This window comes from Mustela nivalis (assembly GCF_964662115.1).
Source record: "Mustela nivalis genome assembly, chromosome: 9".
Taxonomy (NCBI): Eukaryota; Metazoa; Chordata; class Mammalia; order Carnivora; family Mustelidae; genus Mustela; species Mustela nivalis.
This window is the reverse complement of record NC_139028.1, coordinates 101,639,907-101,645,906: the sequence shown is the minus strand read 5'-3', so window position 1 is coordinate 101,645,906 and position 6,000 is coordinate 101,639,907.

Sequence of the window (6,000 nt, the reverse complement as noted above, 5' to 3'; positions counted from 1 at the left end):
GCAAGGCTCAGAGACATCAAGTCACTTGCCTAGGGTCACACAGCAAGGAAGTGGACAGGAGGCTGAGATGAGTGAGGCGAACTCACTCAGCTGAGGACGCCCAGACAACAGATGGTGGGGCTGGCGTTCCAGCTCAGGTCCAATCTACTCTAAAGCCTTGAAGTTGAAAGCTGGGGGCATGCTGGTTTGGCCAGCAGTATTTTTGGAAACAAGGAACTTTTTGCCCTTTGCTGGGGGCTTCCTGGTCCTGTTTGCCACAGGTCCCATCAATACCTGTGATTTGCACCTGGCCTTTTCCCTCACACATGTTACTTTCTTGGCCTCCGGAGAAGATGACAACCTTCGTGTCCTTTCCATGTTCTCCAGCCTCCTGGCAGAGTCCAGCTCAGATGACTTAGAGCTCTTGGTTCTAGGACAGATCTGGAGGTCTGCGTTTGCTTTTGCCGACCCCACCCCACCAGGCATTCTGGGAGTTGAGGACAGAGATCAATGGAATATGGTTAGAGTTCAGGTTCAAGTTCAGGTTCACGTTCAGGTTCAGCTCCATGACCATGATGTTCCATGCCTCGGTTTCCCCATCTGTGAAATGGGCATCCTAATAGTACTTGCCTCTGACGTTAATACATGGGAAGTGTTTAGAAGAGCACTGGGCATGTGGTGAGTATCCAACAAATGTTAGTAATAATAATAGTAATAATAATAATAATAATAGTAATTCTTACTTAAAAATTATTATGATGGTGTTGCATGGAAGGGCAGTAGTCTGGATTCTGTCCCATGTCGCTGTGACCTTGGGCAAACCAGTCACAGTCTCCCAGCCACAGGCTTGTCTGTGGAATCTAGAGCTGGATTCTCATTTCCATTATAAATTCTCCACTGGAGGCTCCTGCTGTCGCCCATTGCCATCGATGCCTCCCCTCCCCCACACCCACACAGCCTTCCTCCCAGCACTCCGCCAGGTGCTCCAGCTCAGCGGACTCTGCAGGCCCCATTTCAGCTAGTTTCAGACCCTAAATTTGGCCCTTTCACAGAAGCCGTGGTTTGTGGTGGGGGCAGGGCAAGAGTGAGGCCTGTGTCTGGGGACAAAGCTTCCCCACCTGACTGGTGCTGTGAGAGGCAGGCAGGGTCAGGAGGGCTGAGAGCCACGCTTGACCTTGTCATTGGCTTGGGCACGTCTTTGGACCCTTACTGGCCTCAGTTTTCTTATTTAGCAGCTAAATTTCACGTAGGTTGACTTTTTAAATCATCACATTATCTCTTCAATTAAAACAGCTTTCTCTTCTTTTGTATGAGGAAAAGCTCAGAGAGGTTAAGTGATTTAGCTCAACCCACACAACTAGTGTTTTATTCGAGTCATCTTTTAATCCCCAGTCTAACCTCCTTTTATCCTTACTTTTTTTTCCCTTTTTATCTTTAGATGGAAGGTAGAAGCCATGGTTTTATGGTTGAGAGACAGACTGTCTGGGTATGAATCCTAGTTCTGTTGAGTATTAGCAACGTGACCTCAGACAAATTGCTTAACCTCTCTGTGCCTCAGTTTTTCTCATCTGTGTGTTGGGAGATGATAACTGGACCCACACAGAGTTGTTATGAGGATTAAATAAATTAATATGTGTAAAAACACTTTCAGCAGTGCCTGACACTTAGTAAAATTTATTTAAGTATTACTGAATTAATAAGATAACTCCCCTGCCAATCAGATCTCAAGCATGTAAAAAAAACCAAACCCACTCTAGATCAGGACCAGGAGACCCGTGTTCTACTTTGGGCTTAGTGGGACCTCCTTTAAACTTTCTGTGCCTTAGTTTCCTTAGGTACAAAATGAGGAGCTTGGACAAGTTCATCGATGAGCAGCATTTTTAAAAAAAACATCAAAACTGTTTTGATCACATCTTCTTATCTATTTCCATCTATCGGGGAGAATATTTCAGTGTAGAAGATGCTGCCTGGGCTGCTGTCCCAGCACCTGTGGATCCCCCCCCCCCGGGGGGGCCCCATAGCAATGGTCTGGATAATGTATGTGACTTTACCAGACCCAATCATACCAGGAATTGTGGAAGCGGACCCCAAAGGGAGACTGAGTCATATTACGGGTAGCGTTCAGGCAGAAAGGTCATGAATTCCTGCTTAGGTAGCTGTCGGGTTCTGGTTCCTGTGTTTTTTGTTTTTGTTTGTTTGTTTTGAGATTTTATTTATTTGTTTGAGAGAGAGAGAGAGATAGTGACAGAGAGCACAAGTGAGGAGGAGAGGGAGAGGGCAAAGCAGGCTGAGCAGGGAGCCTGATGTGGAGTTCAATCCCAGGACCCTGGGATCATGACCTGAGCCACCCAGGCACCCCATGGTTCCTATCGTTTCTCAGGCTTGGCCTATCTTGAATTCCTGAAATTCAAATATCACCTCTCCCCCATTTACTTAGGCTGCCCTACCAGTTATTTATTGCTACATAATCAATCACCCCATAATTTAGAGGCTTAAAATACCAATTTCTTATTTCTCTAGATTCTTTGGTTTGACTAGGTGGCTCTTTGGCTGGGTGGCCCTTCGGCTGATCTTAGGGTCACTCGTGTGGCTGTATTCATCTGGTGAGTAGGCAGGGCTGTTGGCTGGGGTGCCTTAGTTCTCTTCCCTGGGACCTTCCCATATGGCTAGGTTAGGTCTCCTGAGGGTGGTCTCCGGATTGCCAGGGGCAAAAATGAAAGGCTAGTCAAAGCCTGGCCTCCAGAGCCCCAGAATATTGCTTTTCCTGTATTCTTTTGGTCAGAGCCAGTCACAAGTTCGGCCCTGATTTGACGACTCAAGGGACCCCAACTCTTCTTATAAAAAAATTATTTATTCATTTATTTGACACACACCTACACACAGAGATCACAAGTAGGCAGAGAGGCAGGCAGAGAGAGGAAACCAGGCTCCCCACTGAGCAGAGAGCCCGATGCGGGCCTCGATCCCAGGACCCTGAGATCATGACCTGAACTGAAAGCAGTGGCATAACCCACTGAGCCACCCAGGAGCCCTCAATGGACCCCAACTCTTGATGGGAGATGCAGTGTGTACATTGGAGGTGGGAGGAATAAAAGGTGCTGGGTGTGCAGACAAAAGCCATAACTAGCTGCAGTGGATTTCTTAGTTGCAGATGAAAGAAATGTAAGTAATATATCTTATGATTTACATATTTCCACCTAGAGCAGCCGGATTTCATTTCTTACCACCTCTCAGTCACTGGGGCCTTGCCTTTCTTCACTTACAATCGCACTCCCACCCCAGGGCCTTTGCACTTGCTGATCCCTCTGGACCCCAGATCTTCTTCTGACTTCTCCTTTGTTACTTTTAAATCTTTACCTACATCTTTACTCAGAAAGGTCTTTTCTGATCTCTGATCTAGTCCCCTCCCTGACATTGCCGGTGCCCTAATTAGGCCTTATCTTCTTCATGGCACCTACTCTCTATTATTTATTTTTTGGCTTTTTGTTTACTATTGTTCTTTTCTCAGCAAGCTCCAAGAGTGCCAGCCCCATGGTCTGCCTGGGTCTCTGACATATGCCTGGCTCATGGTAAGTACTCAGTTACTGAAAGAATGAATCTCATGCTTTTTAGACATTGTACTATTAATATGCAAAGAGTTGTGATGAGAGGCAGCTTAAATGACATGACAGATGATTCCAGGAGGTGATGCAGGGAGCTCACACTAAGGCTGGATAATCTCAATGACTCTCACCCTTTCCAGTTCTGCTAGTCCATGACTATAAGCAGTATTCAAAGTGCTTTCAAGATCTAAAGGTGAGATATAAACACCTAGTTATTACGACTGAGAGTGTGCTGGGCAGTTCTGTGAAGGACGGGGCATGGGTGTGTTCATTATACCTGCGATGGAATGGGGTTCGAAATAAACACGTGTGTGTCATCTGTATTCCCTGCACCTCATAGGTTTTCAAGGGGCTGTTGTCAATGGACAGCCGTAAGAAGGGCTGTGTGGTGGTAATGCGTATCCCCAGTTGTCTTGGACTCTCCTCCAAGAGAGAGAGAAGTGGGGACCCTGTCTCCTACCCTTGGATCTGAGTGGACTTGTAATTGTTTTAACCAATAGCGAAAGGCAGAAGTGCCATGACACTTCCAAGGCTGGATCAGAAAAAGCCAGCTAACATCTTACCTACTATTCTTGGGCCATGAGCTCTGGTGGAAGCCAGTAGCCAGCAAGGAGTCACACCACCCTGAGACCACCACACTGGAGAGGCCATGTGCAGATCAATACTTAAGTGGGATAGGCTGTTTCTTTGGTGCTTTCCGCTTCCCAGAAACATCTAGAGTACTAATGTCCCACATTCTACTTGACATTCCCAAACTGGATGATGTCTTGTTCCCACCAACCATCTGACCTCTTGGACTTAACATGTCCCCAGATAAACTTCTGGTCCCACGCCAACCTCTAACCCTTAGTCTTCCCTGTCTAATAAATGGCACCTGCTTTCCCAGTTCTGTAAGCCAGGGTCTGGGCATTGTTCTTGAATTCTCCCTTTATTCAAGAATTCTCCCTTGAATTTCTCAACTCCACATCCAATCCTTCTGAAAGGTCTATTGGCTTTACCTCCAAAATGCATCTCAAACTTGTCCTCTCCCCTTCCCTAGGGCCACCACACTGGCCTAGGCCAGCATCATTTCTTCCCTGGGCACCACTGCAGCCTCCCTACTGGTCACCCTGAGTCCTTGACTGTGCCTTTGTAGCCCTTGCCTTTTGTGCCCATCCATTCTCTTCATAACAGCCAGAAGGATTTGTTATTTTTTTAAGTTTTATTTATTTGTTTGTTTGTTTAGTATTTTATTGCTTTTTAAATTTTAACTCCAGTATAGTTAGCATACAGTGTTATGTTAGTTTCAGGTCTACAATATAGTGATTCAACAATTCTATATATTGCTCCGTACTCATCACCATATGCAGGCTCTCTAACCCCCTCTACCTCTTTCTCCCATTCCCCCACTGGGGATTGCCTTAAAATGTAAATCAAGTGATGGCGCCCCCAGTGGCTGTCCATGGTACTGAGAATAAATCTAACCTCCCTATGGTCAGTATCCTGTTCTCTGGCCAGAGCTTGGCCTCTGACTCCTCTCTTTCTACTCCTCCCCTGGGTAAGTGGAACCAAAAGGAACTCGTGTTTCCCAGTAATGTCAGGAAGTTGCTAAATCCGCTTCCACCTCTTTTCCCATGTCTGGGATTTTGTCTTCTTTTCCCTGTGAAAAGAAACCCAGTAGAAATGACTAGTTGGGTTCCCTAGCTCTGTTCCTGCTACCCTTTCCTTCACTCTGGTCTTTGACCATGCCCAGCTCTTTGTCCTCCTCAGGGCCTTTGCATGGGCTGTAAGCTCTGCCTGAACACCATTTCTCTAGCCCTTCGTATGGCTGGCTCTTTTCTATCATTTGAGTCTGAGGTTAAAAGTTGTGCTCACAGGGGCACCTGGATGGCCCCATCAGTTACAGTGGCTGAGTCTTGGTTTCTGCTCAGGTCATGATCTCAGGGACTCATGGGATCTAGCCCAGCATCAGGCTGCTCGCTCAGCATGGAGTCTGCTTAAAACTCTCTCTCCCTCTCCCTCTGCCCCTCCCCACTGCTCTCACTCTTTCTCAAATAAATAAATAAATAAATAAATAAATCTTAAAAAAAAGAAAAAAAGAGTTGTGTTCACTGAGAGGCCTTCCTTGATTAGTCTATCTAGAAGACTTTCCTCTCTGATAGTCTCCATTTTGGCTTTTTGTTTGTCTTCTCCTTTGTTCTTACCACACTGCATGGATCTGATTGTTTACCATGTCTCAGTCGCTGCTTGTCTCCCTAGTGCATGGGGCATGATTAGCATTCAGTAAAGAGGTGGTCCTTTGTTGATATTGATAATAGGGTTAGAAAAAAGAAACCGATATCCTTGCCAACTTTCCCCAGGGTGGCAGGGAAACCTCGGGAGGCATGCCTTTAGTTCTGCCCAGTTCAGGGGAAAGTCGAAAGGGTTCAGGATCTCTGGG